Below are 20,052 nucleotides of genomic sequence, written 5' to 3' on the forward strand. Positions count from 1 at the left end.
AGAGTCTCAATATCTCTCATCAATCAGGGTTCTCTAAACATGCAAGCCTTGCCTTTCACCTGAGTAGGAACATGCTGCCCTATACTCTTGATATCAGTCTTTTAAAAGCCTCCCAATTCCACTTGCTTCTTTACCAGTAAACAGTCTCACCCAATCAATGTCTACAAGATTCCATCTAATGCTTCCAAATATTGGACCTATCCAGGTTTAGGACTTAAAGCTGTGGACCCCTCCTATCTTATCCATTACTATTTAAAAACTAAGAATAATGACCCCCTCTTAATTTCCTCCCACCTAGAAAGACCAAGCTTCTCAAGTTTTTCCTTTTAACTGGGAAAGGGAAGTAGAGGAGAGAGTTGGCGATAAAGGAATTCAGTAGCTAGGGGAGTAGACAGAAGATTAGGCAGATGTAAAACAGACACCTGGATGGTATGTTGCCTCTCAGGTTCCAGTGTCAGGTATTTCACAGATCAGGCCCATGGCATTCCTAAAGAGGAGGGTAAGCAACCAGAAGTCCTGATATACATTGTTACCATAGCTATGAAAAGGTTGAGGTCCTGAAGACTGAATACATAGCAGTAGACCATAAGACCAAAAGACTATACAACATTGGAGCAGAATTAGACAATCGGCCCATTGAGTCTGCTCCATCATGACTGAGGCTCCATTCTCCTGAGCTTGGTAGGAAGCTAAAAACCGGGACTTCAGTGGTCTCTGCATTGCTACCTGTGCCATGTGCCAGGAGGGTAAGAATAGGATGATATTGTAGATGAATGTGTGGCTGAAGAATTGGTGCAGAGAGCAGGATTTTGAATTTCTGGATCATTGGGGATAAGTTACACATGAACTCAAGGGGGACCATCTGATGGATCCATCCATCTGATGGGACAGCAGATGGATAGTGTGGAGGGCTGTCAGGTTACAGCAGGACATTGGGCTGAGAAGTGGCAAATTGAGTTCAACCCAGGTAAGTGTGAAGTGGTTCATTTTGGTAGGTCAAATATGATGGCAGAATATAGTATTAATGGTAAGACTCTTTGTAGTGTGGAGGATCAGAAGGATCTTGGGGTCCGAGTCCATGGGACGCTCAAAGCAGCTGCGCGGGTTGACTCTGTGTTTTAGAAGGCATACGGTGCATTGGCCTTCATCAATCGTGGAATTGAATTTGGGAGCCAAGAGGTAATGTTGCAGCTATACAGGACACTGGTCAGACCCCACTTGGAGTACTGTGCTCAGTTCTGGTCACCTCACTACAGGAAGGATGTGGAAGCCATTGAAAGGGTGCAGAGGAGACTTACAAGGACGTTGCCTGGATTGGGGAGCATGCCTTATGAAAACAGGTTGAGTGAACTCAGCCTTTTCTCCTTGGAGCGAAGGAGGATGAGAGGTGACCTGATAGAGGTGTACAAGATGGTGAGAAGCATTGACCATGTGGATAGTCAGAGGCTTTTTCCCAGGGCTGAAATAGTTGCCACGAGAGGTCACAGGTTTAAGGTGCTGGGGAGATGTCAGGGGTAAATTTTTTACTCAGAGAGTGGTGAGTGCATGGAATGGGCTGCCTGTAATGGTGGTGGAGGCAGATACGGTAGGTTCTTTTAAGAGGCTTTTAGATAGGTACATGGAGTTTAGTAAAATAGAGGGCTATGGGTAAACCTGTTAGTTTCTAAGGTAGAGACATGTTTGGCACAATTTTGTGGGGCAAAAGGCCTGTATAGTCCTGTAGATTTTCTATGTTTCTAAATCTACCGAGAGGTGGGTTCGGGGGCGGTGGGGCACAGGCGGTGGACATAACAGACCTGCAGGACGCCGGCATGATGTCTTGTTCCGAGCACAGGTGGGTCAGGCAGATAGAAAGTTGTGGACATCCTGGGACACAGGTGGCCACCAAAATTGTCTCTTTATAAACTCCTGAGTCTGTTGAATTCCCCGATGTCCAGCCAGAGGGTAGGAGTGACCTCATTACAACACTTTGGAATGCACCACAGCAGCGACAAACAGCTGGTTGGGAGGTCCCCCACCCGGGCCTGGATCCAACTGTTGGGCAGCCCACACCTCCACCTTTATTCCCCAGATCACCCAGAGCAGCGACACGTGAGCGAGGAAGAATGGGCTCTGGATCGGCATTGTCCTCAGATCCGTCGAGCTGCCGGGAGAGAATGTCGGCCTTTGTATTCTTGCTGCTGGGACGATAGGTGACGATGAAATTGAACCATGAGAAGAAGAGAGCCCACCGGGCTTGACGAGAGTTGAGTCTCTTAGCATCCTAAATATAGGAGAGGTTCTTGTGATATGTCCAGACCAGGAATAGATGCTCTGCCCCCTCCAGCCAGTGTCGCCATTCCTCCAGGGTCTCCTTGACAGCCAGAAGCTCCCATTTCCCAACATCGTAATTCCTCTCGGCCGGAGTCAAGCGATGGTAAGAAAGTCACAGGGTTGCAGCCAGCTATCCGCAGACAAGCACTGAGAGAGGACAGATCCAATGCCCACATCGGATACATCCACCCCGACAATGAATGGCTGAGATGGGTCTGGGTGTTGCAGCAATGGGACAGTGGTGAAACGTCGCTTTAGCTCGGAAAATGCTTGATCAGCACCGTCCGTCCAATGGAATCCTGCCGAGGTCTTCTTGGTGAGTGCTTTTAGAGGAGCAGCTATAGAGCTAAAATTCTGGATGAAGCTGTGATAAAAGTTTGCAAACCCCATGAAGTGCCGTACCTGTTTGACTGTAGACAGTTTGGGCCACTCTGCAACTGCCTGAACTTTACTAGGATCCATTTAAACATTGAATGGGGTGAGTATATTGCCCAAAAACGACACCTGGACTTTATGGAGCTCACATTTTTCGGACTTGGCATACAGATTATTTTCGAGGAGCCACATCAGACATACTGGATGTGTTCTTGATGAGAGCAGGAATAGATAAGGATGTCATCTAAATACACAAACTGGTTCAACATATCCTTGAGCACATCGCTAACCAAGGCATGGAATACAGCGGGGGCACTGGCCAGGCCAAAATATATCACCAGGTACTCATAGTGGTCATTAAAGTTGTTGAAAGCCATCTTCCACTCATCCCCTTCTCTTATGCAAACTAGACTGTAAGCATTGTGCAGGTTAATTTTGGAAAACATGGTTGCTCCCTGGAGATGTTCAAACGCAGATGCCAGCAGAAGTGGGTAATGGTTCTTCACAGTGATGTTGTTCAGGGGCCAATAATCAATGCAGGAATGGAGCTTGCCATCTTTCTTACTCACAAAAAAGAAGCCCGCTCCTGCTGGCAAGGCTGACTGACAGATAAACCCTATGCCCAACAGATTCCTCCATGGCCACTATTTCAGGATGAGAGAGGGAAGAGAGCTGGCCCCGGGGACTAGTGCCGGGTAGGAGGGCTATGACACAGTCATATGGCTGGTGTGGGGGGGGGGGGTGGTGGCCTTTCTTTTACTGAAGACCTCAAGGAGATCCGCATATTCAGCCGGAATCCCAGACAGGTCCACATCCTCAGCTGACACAGGAGGGGATTCATGGAATAGAGATTGAGCTGGACCCAGACAGGTATGCTGGTCCCCGCTCTTGGAGTGCTTTCAGAGACCAATCAGTCCATGTGTTATGTTGGGATAACCGGGGAGACCACGTACTAGTGGCAGTTCAGGTGAAACAACCAGATAGAAGTGAGTTCCTCATGATGGTTCCCTTCGAGCACGTTGGAGGGGTTGGGTAAAAAGGCAGGTCTGGCCAGTGCCCAGCACCTTGATGTTGATCTTTTATCTTAATTCCTGAGTTGGAACTCCCCATGTTTGAGCTAGAGAGATGTCCATGATATTCCCAGCTGCACCAGAGTCAATAAATGTCTTAAGTTCTTGGGTCTGAGACCTCCAGAACGAGGAAGCTGCAAGCATTACACAATTAGGGGAAGCTGATAGAAGAGAGAACTGAGCCGTCAAGACTCCCCTCCTTGCTGACAGGTATCCTCTTTTACTGGACGCTTGGAATGTGCTGCCTGGTGTGTCCTGGATCACCAGAATAAAGGCAGGAACCTGTTCTCCTACATTGCTCTCGTTCCTCCTGAGACAGGCGCATATGCACTACTTGCATAGACTCCTCCGTGGGCTGGGTGCTGGGTGGTGAGGGATAGAGAGAAGGTGAGGAAAGACTGTGATCAGGCGGTGCATAGGAAGTTTGAAACATTCTTTCCCTGTGCCACTCAGTTACCCAATCATCAACTAGAATAGTCAGGCTAATCAGCTCATTCAGACAATCCAGCTCGTCCCAGACAGTGATCTCAAGCCGGAGCCCTGCACTCAGTCCACACTGTTCCTCTGCCTTGGCTCAGTAGAAGAGTTGGTGGGCAGCCTCCTGACCCTGTACTGGAAGGTAATACACCCTTCTTAACTCTGCCACAAAATGTTGGAACAACTGGGCTGTGGGGTATCCTTGCTCCTGTAAAGTGTTGAACAGCCTGAGTGGAGGTCCATCTAGAAGACTGAACACATATGTCAGTTTTCACCAAAACGACCAGGCTGGGCTTGAAATTTCAGCTCACGTTGGATAATAAAATTCCTGCAACCGTCAAGATCACCAGAATATCCGGCTGGTGGTGAAATACTCGATTCCTATATGGACACAGGAGTCTGTGAGGGTCTGAAGGTGGGAGTCAGTTCTGGTCTGGGCGTGGAAGCGGAACCATCACTAGCAGAGCTTGTCAGGGCAGCACAAAAGGAGGACCTGCGAGATGCTGGGAGTAGGAATGAGGCAGTCAGAGGCTGCTGAATTCCATTGGGAAGAAGGTTACCAGCTGTTAGCTGACACTGACTGTCCACAATTAAGTTTGTGGAACGGCGGTTGTGAGAGCAGAAATCACAGAGTCCGATTGTCTGCAGTGAGCTGTTCAACCATTGCGGCGAGGTTCCTCCAGATGAGACTGGGCACAAGATTATCAGCTTCATGGCTTCCATAACTTCACTCAGTACAGATTCCATTGTCTGTAGCTTGTACCCTATCTGACCAATGAATCTCAGGGCCAAGGTCAGCTGCTCTCTCTCTGCTTTGTGTGTTCCGAGACTTGCTGTCACTATGTTCGGATATGGCCCGATTGCAGAGTGAGAGACACAGAAGTAGGTCAATAATTCACAGACTTTAATGCGAACAGAGTTAGAGGGAAAAGAAAACAATAAATTCTAGTCCAAACTAAAACTCTCAAATGGATAACATAGTCAACACTGCGGCTGAAAGGAATAACTAAATATAAAATGAGTACCACTGATCTTCGGAGTCAGTTGACTCGACAGTCCAATTTCTCAGGTGAGGCGGAATGCAAGCAGGCAGCGAAACATTGCTGTGCTTTGCTCAAGTCTCTATTGTGGCCTCCTATATATCAGTGAGACCCGATGTAGATTAGGAAACTACTTCGCAGACCATCTATGCTCCATCCGCCAGAAAAAGCAGGACCAGAACCAGTGGCCACCCATTTTAATTCCACTTCCCATTCCCTTTCCAATACGTCCCTCCATGGCTTCTTCCATTGTCGTAATACACACTTAGGCTGGAGGAACAACATCTGGGTAGCCTCCAACCTGAAGGCAAGAACATTAACTTCTCTAACTTCTGGTAATGACCCTCTTTTGCCATTTCCCATCTCCTTTTCCCTCTCTCACCTTATCTCTTTGCCTGTTCATCAATGCCCTCTGGTGCTCCTCCCCCCTCCCCTCCTTTTCTTTCTTCCATGGCCTTCTGTCTCTTTCACCAATCAACTTCCCAGCTCTTTACTTCATCCCTCCCCCTCTAGGTTTCACCAATCACCTGGTGTTTCTCTCTCCTCTCTCTCCCCACCTTTTAAAAGTACTTCTCCGATTTTTTTCTACAGTCCTGCCGAAGGGTTTCAGCCCAAAACGTTGACTGTACTTTTTTCCATAGATGCTGCCTGGCATGCTGAGTTCCTCCAGCATTTTGTGTGTGTTACTCGAATTTCCAGCATCTGCAGATTTTCTCTTGTTTGAAACATTAAGGTACACTAGCCAATAATATTAAAAGTGATACCAGAGTATTTCAGATAGATAAAGAGTAAAAGAGGGGTGAGAGTAGATATTGGACCAATGGAAAATGACACTGGAGAGATGGTAACGGGGTGATGAGGAAATGGCGGAAAAACTAACTAAGTATTTGGTAACATTCTTCACTGTGGAAGACACTATTAGCATGCTGGATGTTTAATAGTGTCAGGGGGCAGAAATAAGTGTGGTTGCTATTACTAGGGAGATAGTGCTTAGAAAATTGAAAGGTCTGTAGGTTTGCATGATGAAATTGATGACTTTGAGGCCAAGTGTGTGGACGATACAAAGATAGGCGGTGAGGTAGGCAGTTTTGAGAAAGCGGACAGGATGAAGAAGGACAGACAGATTAGGAGAATGGGCAAAGAGGTGGCAGATGGAATATAGTGTTGGGAAGTGTATAGTCACACACTTTGGTAGACGGACTAAAAGCATAGATTATTTTCTAAGCAGTGAGAAAATTCAAATATCTGAGGTGCAAAAGGATTTGGGAGTCCTCATACAGGATTCCCTGAGGTGAATTTGCAGGTTGAATTGGTGGTGAGGAAGGTGAATGCAATCTTGCCATTCATTTCAGAAGGACTAGAATATAAAAACAAGGATGTAATGTCGAGGCAGTACAAAGCACTAGTGAAGCCTCACTTGGAGTATTGTGAGCAGTTTAGGGCCTTATTTAAGAAAGGATATGCTGAGTGTTGAGAGGATGTTCATGAGGATGACTCTGGGATTGAAAGGGTTATAATGTGAGTAGTGATTGAAGGCTCTGGGTCGGCACTCGCTGTAATATAAAAGAACAAGGTGGGATCTCATGGAATGTTGAAAGACCTAGATAGAGTGTTTGTGAAGAGGATGTTTCCTATTGTGGGGCAGTCTAGGGCCAAAGGGCCCAGCCTCAAAATAGAGGGATGTCCATTTTAAATGGAGATGAGGAGAAATTTCTCATCTGAGGGTGGTGAATCTGTGGAATTCATTGCCACATGTGGGTGTGTTGTCCGGGACACTGGATGCATTTAAGGCAGAGTTTGATAGTTTCTTGATTAATCAGGGTATGGAGAGAAGGTAGGAGAATGGGGTTGAGAGGGAACCCCATGATAGAATAGCAGAGAAGACTTTAAGTGCTGAATGGCCTAATTCTGCTCCTAGGTTTTATGGTCTAAATGTGTGATTTAGAATCAAAGGGGCATAAATTGGATTAGACTGTGTATTTATTACTTTCCTTGTACTTTAACTTTCTTATGCTTGTTCGTATTTTCATGTCATGTGTTTTCTAGCGGTTGCAGTTGCAGGGACCACGTTATTTGAATAGGAGCTATCTGATTGGTTAACTCTTAGTTAGAAGCAAGGTTTTGCATTCTATCATTGTCATTTTTGACATGGCAATTTATTTTGAAAATTGATGACAACTGAAAATATGTTTCAAATTTGTTCTTGTTTGATTCTAGGGCAGGGTTCCCAACCTGGAGTCTACAGACCCCTTGGGTAATGGTAGGGATCCATTGCATAAAAAGGTTGTGGACACCTAGACTAGAAACATATTGTAAATACGACAGTGTATGCAAAGTACCCTCAACATCACTAAAGACCCTTGTATGGTTGAATGTGGGTTTAAATATTGGGAGTTTTGGTAAGACCTACAATATTCCTTTCACGAACCTTTTACAACTAAAATACAAATTTTATAAGTGGTCAGTTAGTGAACTGTCAAATCAGTAATATGTGGATGCACCTCTGTGAACTTCTTTTGTTACACCTGTTATTTTTAACATTTCTGCAAGATCAAAACTGACTTGCCTCTTTGGTTTTTAAGTGATTAATAAGTCTTATGTAACAAGTATGGCAGGAGGTGCTTGGTAATTTAGGCAAATGCACCACTAGTAAAGAGATGAGCTCCTTCTGCCACCTACACAGTGCTTCTGTGTTCCCAATGCAGGCAGAATCCTTTTCCAGTTTGAGCAATATTTGAGGAGGCTGTAATAACAGCTTTCTCCTGCTTGCCTGCTGTGATGGAGCTTGTAATAGACAGAATATTGGCTTCATTAATAAGTTGTTGGGGATGCATCAGACTTGACTTACCCATTGGACCAGACTGAGTATAATTCAGGCCTCAATGAGGGGATGTCTGGAGAGAAGATATTGATGTTGATTTACTTCTCCTACCAATAAACATTAAGAATGTTGTAGAGATTTTAATATCTCATTAGTGATTTGAGGTGTCTGTCATTGGTAGTGTTGGATCCTGGTGTTTTTGTGATCCAGAGGTTCAGAAGTCAAGAAGGAGGCTAAAACTTGTAACTTAGAGACATTTTATTAAGTGTTACAAGAACTAAGAACCAACAAAGTAGAGCTGAGAACAAATGTCGTAGTCATCCTTTACAAAATCTAGCTCCAACTAGAAAAATTTCAAAATTCCAATGGCAATAGGTGTGACATCTACTGCAGAAAAACTAAGAAGCTTCTAGAAAAATACAGAAGCTGCTATACTACAATTGCTGGAAAATTCATCAAAAAATTTACACATATGTAGGTACATATCTAGTGAACGACAATTCTGTGGGTGAAAATGAGAGGTCAGAGGAGAATGGCCAAACTGGTTCAAGCGGACAGGAAGGGGACAGTAACTGAAATGACCATGCAGTACAGAAGTGAAATGCCAAGGCTATGGGTACATTATCTATGTTTTCTTCCATAAATGCTGCATGATCAATTTAGTGTTTCGAGTTTTTTCTATCAAAAGAAATTTTATTACCAAACTGTGAAGGACTTGCTGCCACAAAAGGTGGTTGAAGTGAATACTGTGGAATTGTTTAAATAGCAGCTGGATTATAAAAAGTTAAGGTGATGGTTTCAGATGAGGAAAGAACAGAGAAGGCTCACGTGGAGCAGACAATAGTGTTCACCACAGCCTTTTTCTCTGCTGTATTTAGGGTCATACAGCATGGATACAGTCGATCGGCCCACCCAGTCCATGTTTGCCGTTTACAGGAATTCCAATTTTTAATCCTTCCCAGTTTCAATTCCCCCCCCCCCCCCCCACCAGGTTTTACCACTCACCTACACTCTTGGGGCAATTCAGAGTAGCCAATTAACCAGTTGTCTTTGGGATGCAGAAAGAAATTAGAGTATCCAAAGGAAACCCAAATGGTTCTCTGGTTCTGTTAATACTACCAAACTATTACACTGTTTGTAACTATATTGTGGATGCGTATGCTGCTGTAGAGTGGGAGGAAAGGAAGTAGCTCATTATAAATGTTATCAGAATTAACCTTATAATCCCAACAAACAATACAGACTGCAGCCAAAGTTAATGCAGAAGACATCCCTTAAACCAGTCCTTCCTTGCTTCACTACAAATGCTGTTCAGTTCTCTAGGTAGGGCTGTGATCATATCACTCTGCTTAAAAAATTCATGCTGCAAAAGTCTTTCACATGTTCACTTCAAACAATATGCCCAGAGACAGACATGAAACTTACTTGGCTTTAATTTGACTAATCGATATGGAAAGGTCAAAAGTAAGGTGGAAGTCAGCATGACTGAGCTCTTAGATTCCCTCAGAGAGCTTTTGTCTCTGTGAACTTACATCAACACGATTCTGTAGCTGTTTATTACAACAAGGCTTAATTATAAAAATCAGCTCAATGAAACCTGACAAGAGGGCTGGCAGTTACTCAACAGCAAAATATATTGTCATTGCACTTTTAGGCACAAAAGGCATGACAACGACCAAGGGAAGGTGGGTAGCTGGCTCTCGCTCAGAGATCAGGATACAACTGGTATCTGTTTCACATCTTCAATTTCAATGAAATTAAAATCGACCCTTTATCGTACAAGACTCACTAGGCAATACACATGATATATTTTGTAAAATAAAACCAAGCTCTGCAAAAAGACTGAATTAACTTAAGGGAGCAAACATTCAACCTTTACGTCTGAGCATCCTGTAAACATCTCCTTAGCTTCATTTGGCAGTATTTGGTGATTAAAACAGTGACATGAAGTTATGCACTTTGATATGTTACTAGGATTTTTAATGAATTGTATTTTTCAGTTCAGAACAATGGACTCATTTGTAATTGTTTTGCTGGATGCTCTCTTTCTCTCATCATTCTATGATTTAAACTGGTAGAACACAGCAGTATCATCTGTGTTAGTTTCACAGATCAGAAGATGGATGCAAAAGTTGTGCTACAGATTTCTCCAAAATCTTGCCTAATATTGTTAAAACTTTTTTACTTTTCCACCTAACACTGAGTTCAACAACTTCAGATCATAACCACCACCTGTTTTCATTTTTGATAGTAAATACTGGTAATGATTCTACTGCTTCAGATCATTTAGATTCATTTTTTAGATTCATTAATTTCATTATGGAATGAACTACCAGAGGAAGACATTGACTTTTCATCATGGTAGCGTAAGGTCATGTAATGGGTGACAGATGACACATATCGTTCATAATAGGAACTGTTCTACATAATTCAGAAACACAGTCACTGAATTGTGTTCATTTTAAGAATGTCTGATGTAATGACATCAGTATAAGGCGACTGTTTTGGGTTTGGTTTGTAATAGAAGTAAAGGGCTGTGGCTTTTGTTAAGCAGATAAAATGATTTTCGTATGCTTTAATCACAAACTCCTACAGTCGTACTTTCCTCATTATCATCGTTCCCCGAATTCCCTATTTAATTGCTCAGTGGCTTGTGAATCTTTCTCACACCAGGAAACACTCTCTTTGTCACCACTCTGTTTTTTTGGCTTTGATTAAACATTCAAAACTCTGACAGGTTGTACTGAGGAGAGGTGTTTCCCAAGTCTCAGCTATTGGCTAGGACACTTAAGATTGAGATGGGACATTTCTTCACTGACATGTGGTGCAACTGTGGAGTTCTTTGCTGCAGAAGGCTGTGGAGGCCAAATTACTAAATATCGATTTAAAGATATATAAAGATGGATTTCTTGACATAAATTACATCAAGTGGTATCAAAAATATGATATCTATGATTATACTTAATGATCAAGCAGGCTTGACTCCTTTTCCTGTTTATTTGAATGATAGGGGAAGGAGGGGAAGGATAGGGTTACAGTTTTCAGAAATATCCTGGCTGTTATACAGTATTTTTGATCTTTTTGACCACTTTAATGAGTTTTGAGCTTTGGGAACAAGTTGGTATTTATTGCCATGTTCTTCAGAGGGTGAAGATCAAGTACCACTTTGAATGCTCCAGTCCTTGTGCTGAAATTACTCCAACAGTGCCGTTGGATAGGGGGCTCCACAATTTAGACCCAGCAGCAATGAAGAACCAGTTATACTTTTTGTGTCAAGATGGTGTGTGACCTGCAAGAGTTTCTGCAGTCACTGGCTTTACCATGTGTGTGTTGCTCCTATTCTTTTCGCGGTAAAGGTTTCACATCTATGGAATTGAGCTCTGAGCAGTGACCAATCCAGATGCCAAAAGTTTGAGAGGAAGTGATTTCAATCTGGTCCACTGACTGAGCAGAAAAAGGCAGCATCGGATCATGGGATCGAAAAACTGAGCTCAGAGTAAGAGCAAATTAGAGGAAGGTAGGGGCAAGCGCAGCAGCAATCCGTAGTGGACAGAGATAGAGCGGTGATCTTGAAGCTTCAGCTCTTAGAGGCTTCAGTCAGAGAAAGCAAAAAAAAAGAAAGAAAAGCTCGAGGTACAGTTTTTTCCTCCCTCCCTTCTTTATATCTGCTCAGCTAGGACAGTAGAAATACCAGGCAGGATAGTGGGATGTTCCTCTTGAAGGGATATAGGAAGGCAGGGAGACCTCCAGTTTCCCTTGGCTACTGCGTCTGTGACGCGTATCAAGCTGCAACTTCTAACAATTCACATAAAGGAGCTGGAGCTGGAAATGCATGAACTCGGGATCATTCAGGAGGCTGAAGGGCTGACAGATAGGACATATAGAGAGGTAGTTACACCCAAAGTGCAAGACACAGGAAACTGGGTGACAGGAAAGGGGTTAAGGAGCCAGTACAGAATACCCCTCAACAACAGGTATAACAGAGGAAAGTCACAGTGTTCAGGTCTCTGGCACTGAGTCTGCATCTGTGACTCAGAAGGGAAGGGAGAGAAGAGGCACACTGTGCTGACAGGGGACTCACTAGTTAGGGGAACAGACAGCAGGTTCTGTGAGCGAGAACGAGATTCCTGGATGGTATGTTGCCTTCTGGGTGCCAGGGTCTGGGACATCTCAGATTGAGTCCTCAGCATTCTTAAGTGGGAAGGTTAAAAGCCAGACGTCATGGTCCATGTAGGTAAATGACAAGAATAAAGACCCAACTTAGGTACTGAAACCCAGGTAAGATTCTAGTAAATCTTCTCTGTACTCTCTCTATTTTGTTGACATCTTTCCTATAATTCGGTGACCAGAACTGTACACAATACTCCAAATTCGGCCTTACCAATGCCTTGTACAATTTTAACATTACATCCCAACTCCTATACTCAATGCCCTGATTTATAAAGGCCAGCAAACCAAAAGCTTTCTTCACCACTCTATCCACATGAGATTCCACCTTTAGGGAACTATGCACCATTATTCCTAGATCATTCTGTCCTACTGCATTCTTCAATGCCCTACCATTTACCATGTATGTCCTATTTGGATTATTCCTACCAAAATGTAGCACCTCACACTTATCCGCATTATCTTTACCTTTTATTCTGATGGGCACATACAAGCTTTGTACTCTCAAAATTTTGTTTCTGAATGCCTCCCACTTACCAAGTACATCTTTACCAGAAACCACCTGTCCCAATCCACACTTGCCAAAACAATCCTGATATCATCAAAATTGGCCTTTCTTCCATTTAGAATCTCAACCCATGGACTAGACCTATCGTTTTGCATACTTACAATTCTTTGAACCTAATGACATTGTGATCACTAGATGCAAAGTGTTCCCTTACACTGACTTCTGTCACTTGCCCTGTCTCATTCCCTAACAGCAGATCCAGTATCCTATGCTGTCTTGTTGGGGCTAGTGATGTAGGAAACTTTTCTGAATATATTTGATGAAATCTATCCCATCTAGTCATTTTACAATGTGTAATTCCCAGTCAATATGTGGAAAGTTAAAATCACCTATTATAACAACCTTATGTTTCTTGCAACAGTCTGTGATCTTTTTACAAATTTATTCCACTTAATCCCTAGGACTGTTGGGTAGTCTAAAATATAGGCACATTAATGTGGTCATACCTTTCTTATTTTTCATTTCCACCCTTTATGTCTCACTATTCAAGTTCTCCAGTTTGTCCTAACAGAGGACTCCAGTGAGATTTTCCCTGACTAGTAACACCACGTCCCTTTAATCCCCACTCTGTCATATCTAAAACAACGGAACCCCAGAATATTGAGCTACCAGTCCTGCCCCTCTTGGGGGGAGGGGAAACAGAGTGTAGGAACAGATGTATGGGAGAAGGAAGAAAAAGAAGACAGTGAAGTTGTTTGCACCGTTAGTGATAAACAGAGAGTAAGAGGTGGAGAATTTCTTCAATGCATCTATTTTAATGCTAGGAGCATTGTAAGAAAGGTGGATGATACCTGGAAATATGATGTTGTAGCTATTAGTGAAACATGATTGCAGGAGGGGTGTGATTGGCAACTAAATATTCCTGGATTTCGTTGCTACAGGTGTGATAGAATTGGAAGGACAAGAGGGGGAGGTGTTGCATTGCTTGTCACAGAAAATACAACAGCGGTGCCCTGGCAGGATAGATTAGAGGGCTCATCTAGGGAGACTATTTGGGTGGAATTGAGGAATGGGAAAGGTGTAGTGACACTTACAGGTGTATTACAGACCAACTAATGGGGACCGAGAATCGGAGGAGCAAATTTGTAAACAGATAGCAGATATTTGTAGTAAGCACAGGGTTGTGATTATGGGAGATTTTAATTTTCCACACATAGACTGGGAAGCCCATACTGTAAAAGGACTGGATGGTTTGGAGTTTGTAATATGTGTGCAGGATAGTTTTTTGCAGCAATACATAGAGGTACCAACTAGAGAAGGGGCAGTGTTGGATCTCCCGTTAGGGAAGAGTTAGGTCACGTGATGGAGATATGTGTTGGGGAGCACTTCGAGTCCAGTGATCACAATGCCATTAGTTTCAATATAATTATGGAGAAGGATAGGACTGGACCCAGAGTTGAGATTTTTGATTGGAGAAAGGCTAACTTTGTGGCGATGCAAAAGGATTTAGAAGGAGTGGATTGGGGCAAGACGTTTTATGGGAAGGATGGAATAGAGAAATGGAGGTCATTTCAAAGTGAAATTTTGAAGGTACAGAATCTTTATGTTCCTGTTAGGTTGAAAGGAAAGGTTAAAAGTTTGAGAGAGCCATGGTTTTTAATGGTTATTGGAAACTTGGTTTGGAAAAAGAGAGAGATCTACAATAAATATAGGCAGCATGGAGTAAATGAGGTGCTCGAGGAATATAAAGAATGTAAAAAGAATCTGAAGAAGGAAATTAGAAAAGCTAAAAGAAGATATGAGGTTGCTTTGGCAATTAAGATGAAAATAAATCCAAAGGGTTTCTACAGTTATATTAACAGCAAAAGGATAGCGAGGGATAAAATTGGTCCCTTAGAGAATCAGAGTGGACAGCTATATGTGGAGCCAAAAGAGATGGGGAGGTTTTGAACAATTTCTTTTCTTTGGTATTCACTAAGGAGAAGGATATTGAATTGTGTAAGGTAAGGGAAACAAGTAGGGAAGTTATGGAAACTATGACAATTAAAGAGGAGGAAGTACTGGCGCTTTTAACAAATACAAAAGTAGATAAGTCTCCAGATCCTGACAAGATATTCCCTGGGACCTAGAGGGAAGTTAGTGTAGAAATAGCAGGGACTCTGACAGAAATATTTCAAATGTCATTAGTAACAGGAATGGTGCCAGAGGATCGGCATATTGCTCATGTTGTTCCATTGTTTAAAAAGGGTTCTAAGAGTAAACCTGGCAATTATCGGCCTGTAAGTTTGACGTCAGTGGTGGGTAAGTTAATGGAAAGCATTCTTAGAGATCGTATATATAATTATCTGGATAGACAGGGTCTGATTAGGAACAGTCAGCATGGATTTGTGCATGGAAGGTCATGTTTGACAAATCTTACTGAATTTTTTGAAGAGGTTATGAGAAAAGTTGATGAGGTTAAAAGTGGATGTTGTCTATATGGACTTCAGTAAGGCCTTTGACAAAGTTCCACACAGAAGGTTAGTTAGGAAGGTTCAATCGTTAGGTATTAATATTGAAGTAGTAAAATGGATTCAACAGTGGCTGGATATGAGATGCCAGAGAGTAGTGGTGGATAACTGTTTGTCAGGTTGGAGGCCGGTGACTAGTGGTGTGCCTCAGGGATCTGTACTGGGTCCAGTGTTGTTTGTCATATACATTAATGATCTGGATGATGGGGTGGTAAATTGTATTAGTAAGTATGCAGATGATATTAAGGTAGGTGGCGTTGTGGATAATGAAGTAAATATTCAAAGCTTGCACAGAGATTTAGACCAGTTGGAAGAGTGGGCTGAAAGATGGTAGATGGAGTTTAATGCTGATAAGTGTGAGGTGCTACATTTTGGTAGGACTAATCAAAATAGGATATGCATGGTAAATGGTAGGGCATTGAAGAAAGCAGTAGAACAGAGTGATCTAGGAATAATGGTGCATAGTTCCCTGAAGGTGGAATCTCATGTGGATAGGGTGGTGAAGAAAGCTTTTGGTATGCTGACCTTTTTTCTAGTCCATGCCGAATGCTTACTCTCACCTAGTCCCACTGACCTGCACTCAGCCCATAACCTTCCATTCCTTTCCTGTCCATATTGTTATGACCCCAGCCCCCTCCTTTGTGAGAATCGCAAAAGAGAGAGAGCAGCCTTACAGTTTGGAATGTGGGCTGGCCTCTCAGCCAGACAAAAGCCATGGATATAGCCATTGTCTTGGGAGACACCTTTGTGGAATAAGGGACTGGACTACGTGCAAACCCTCAGGGCAACGTGGGCTGGGTGATGGGGGAAGATTGCCTCACCCCCACCCTGATTGACATCTACAACCCTGCCAGTCCAGATAAAAGGTGGGCTACCGAGGCGGGGCCTCAGACGCACCAAGGACACACACGAAGAAGACACGATAGCGCTTCCCGTCGGAGCAGGAAGCCATTTTGAAGGAAGCCACGTGCGTTAGATTCCGGATCGGGAGTCTGTGGCTGAAACCAAAGGGAAAACGTTTTAACTAGCAACAGGGATTTGCTTCGCAAAGACGACGGGCAAGTGTTCCTTCTTTCTCACCACTCTCTCTCTCCAACATGTGAAATGCCAACGGTTCCCAAACGGAAAAGCCTGCAAATTTATGAGTGACTTTTATATTCCATTGGACTCAGTATTCCCCTAGACAACGATAGAGCTTATTTCTGATTGATTATTACTATACCTGTGCTTTAGATTGAGTTTTGACGATGTATATGATCTGAATGTTTTGTATTAACCATACGTTTGTGCCCCTTTATAAATAAAAACGTTTGGAAATAGTATCATCAGACTTCAGCAGACCTCTCTATCTTTGCTGGTAAATCACCCGGTTACTGGGAACGTAACAATATACCTATCCAATTTTACTTTAAATGACAATACCGAACCTGCCTCTACCACTTCTACTGGAAGCTCATTCCACACAGCTACCACTCTCTGAGTAAAGAAATTCCCCCTCATGTTACCCTTAAACTCTTGCCCCCTAACTCTCAACTCATGTTCTCTTGTTTGAATCTCCCCTACTCTCAATGGTAAAAGCCTATCCACATCAACTCTATCTATCCCCCTCATAATTTTAAATACCTCTATCAAGCCCCCCTCAACCTTCTACGCTTCAAAGAATAAAGAGCTAACTTGTTCAATCTTTCTCTGTAACTTAGGTGCCGAAACCCAGGTAACATTCTAGTAAATCTTCTCTGTACTCTCTCTATTTTGTTGACATCTTTCCTATGCTTCGGTGACCAGAACTGTACACAATACTCCAAATTTAACCTTACCAATGCCTTGTACAATTTTAACATTACATCCCAACTTCTATACTCAATGCTCTGATTTATAATCACCTTAGTGAATACCGAAGAAAAGAAATTGTTCAAAATTTCCCCCATCTCTTTCGGCTCCACACATAGCTGTCCACTCTGATTCTCCAAGGGGCCAATTTTGTCCCTCACTATCCTTTTGCTATTAATATAACTGTAGAAACCCTTTGGATTTATTTTCACCTTACTTGCCAAAGCAACCTCATATCTTCTTTTAGCTTTTCTAATTTCTTTCTTAAGATTCTTTTTACATTCTTCATATTCCTCGATCACCTCATTTACTCCATGCTGCCTATATTTATTGTAGATCTCCCTCTTTTTCCAAACCAAGTGTCCAACCAAGGTTGGCGTCATTCAATGTCTGCAGTGAGATGCTGAAGATGTTCTATAGGTCAGTTGTTGAGAGCGCCCTCTTCTTTGTGGTGGCGTGTTGGGGAGGAAGCATTAAGAAGAAGGACGTCTCACGTCTTAATAAGCTGATAAGGAAGGCGGGCTCTGTCGTGGGCAAAGTACTGGAGAGTTTAACATCGGTAGCTGAGCGAAGGGCGCTGAGTAGGCTACGGTCAATTATGAAAAACCCTGAACATCCTCTACATAGCACCATCCAGAGACAGAGAAGCAGTTTCAGCGACAGGTTACTGTCGATGCAATGCTCCTCAGACAGGATGAAGAGGTCAATACTCCCCAATGCCATTAGGCTTTACAATTCAACTGCCAGGACTTAAGAACTTTTTTTAAAGCTATTATTAATGCTTTTTGAGTTAGTGATTTAGATGCATATCATATTATTACTGAGTTAAGTATTGTATGTAATGAGTTTTTGCTACAACAAGTGTATGGGACATTGGAAAAAATGTTGAATTTCCCCATGGGGATGAATAAAGTATCTATCTATCTATCTATCTATCTATCTATCTATCTATCTATCTATCTATCAATATCCCTAGAAAACCATGGCTCTCTCAAACTTTTAACCTTTCCTTTCAACCTAACAGGAACATAAAGATTCTCTACCCTCAAAATTTCACCTTTAAATGACCGCCATTTATCTATTACATCTTTCCCATGAAACAAATTGTCCCAATCCACTTCTTCTAAATCCTTTCACATCTCCTCAAAGTTAGCCTTTCTCCAATCAAAAATCTCAACCCTGTGTCCAGTCCTATCCTTCTCCATAATTATATTGAAACTAATGGTATTGTGATCACTGGACCTGAAGTGCTCCCCAACACATACTTCCATCACCTAACCTATCTCATTCCCTAACAGGTGATCCAACACTGCCCTTTCTCTAGTCTGTACCTCTATGTATTGCTGCAAAAAACTATCCTGCACACATTTTACAAACTCCAAACCATCCAGCCCTTTTATAGAATGGGCTTCCCAGTCTATGTGTGGAAAATTAAAATCTCCCACAATCACAACATTGGGCTTACTACAAATATCTGCTATCTCCTTACAAGTTTGCTCCTCCAATTCTCGCTCCCCATTAGGTGGTCTATAATACACCCCCTATAAGCGTTACTACACCTTTCCCATTCCTCAATTCCACCCAAATTGTCTCCCTAGATGAGCCTTCTAATCTATCCTGCCAGAGCACCGCTGCAATATTTTCTCGGACAAGCAATGCATACAGGTTCATAATTCATTGGAAGTGGTATCTCAGTAGATAGGGTCATAAAGAAAGCTTTTGGCACATCGGCCTTCATAAGTCAATGTATTGAGTACAGGAGATGGGATGTAACGTTGAAGTTGTATAAGATGTTGATGAGGCCTAACTTGGAATTGTCTGTGTAGTTATACAAAATTATGAGCGGTATAGATAGTATAAATGTAAGCAGGCTTTTTCCACTGAGGTTGGGTGGTACTACAATCAGAGTTCATTGGTTAAAAGTGAAAGGTTTAAGGGGAACATAAGGAAAAACATCTTCATTCAGAGGATCGTGAGAGTGTGGATTGAGCTGCCAGCACAGGTGGTGCATATGAGCTTGATTTCAACATTTAAAAGAAATTTGTATAGGTACATGAATAGTAGGGGTATGGAGGGCTATGGACCCAATGTAGGTCAATGGGAATAGGTTCCAGCATAGACTAGATGGGCTGAAGGGCCTGTTTCTGCGTTGTAATTCTCTGTGACTCGAAATGCTGCCAGAGATGCTTATGTGAATAGCTGAAGTACATCATGTAGCTGGTGCACACTACAGCCAGGTGAACATATAGGATCGTGAATGGGTAACAAACACAGAATTTCGAGTATTGCTGGGGCAAGTGTGGAGCCTTCAAAGTTTTTCTGAAAGCATTCCATTGTTTAAGTATGGATGGAATAATGGGGCGGGAGAGGGAAAGGTAAAATAAACCAAAGTCGACGTCTGTGAAAAATGGAAGGAAGGAACTGCTAAATGATAACAAAACACTCACGATGCACACTGTAGGACTGCCAACAGAGTCATAGATTTAGAGAGCATGGAAACAGGGCCTATTGAACAACTCACCATGTAACCAAAATACCAATCTAAGCTAGTCCCATATGCCTGTGTTTGGCCCATGTCACTCTAAACCTTTCCTATCCATGTACCTTACCAAATTTATTTTAATATATCTAGCAGATGGCAGAAAGGCTATTGGGAATGACTAATTTAGTCACTTGCTAGAGGATGTCCAGTCTCTGATCTGATATGTAACCATATTTTTTATGTGGCTAATCCACTTTATTTCTTGATCAATAGTGACCATCACAATGCTGATAGTGGCATACTCCACAAGTGTAATGTCTTTGAATGTTGATCCTTCACCTGATGGAGGTGGTTCGTGTATGGCATAAATATTAATTGCTATTTATCAACTGTTGCTGGAATTCTGACAAGAACTTGATGGGTGGAACCATAAACTGCACAATATGCTGAGTAATTGCA

General features: G+C 42.6%; 1 protein-coding gene across 3 annotated transcripts in view; it reads right to left on the minus strand.

The window, feature by feature from the left end:
• myo16 (myosin XVI) overlaps positions 1-20,052 on the minus strand; it is a 1,004,680-nt gene that overhangs the window by 336,548 nt on the left and 648,080 nt on the right. The window lies entirely within an intron of this gene.

Source organism: Hemitrygon akajei, chromosome 4 (assembly GCF_048418815.1).
Source record: "Hemitrygon akajei chromosome 4, sHemAka1.3, whole genome shotgun sequence".
In the NCBI taxonomy this organism is placed as follows: Eukaryota; Metazoa; Chordata; class Chondrichthyes; order Myliobatiformes; family Dasyatidae; genus Hemitrygon; species Hemitrygon akajei.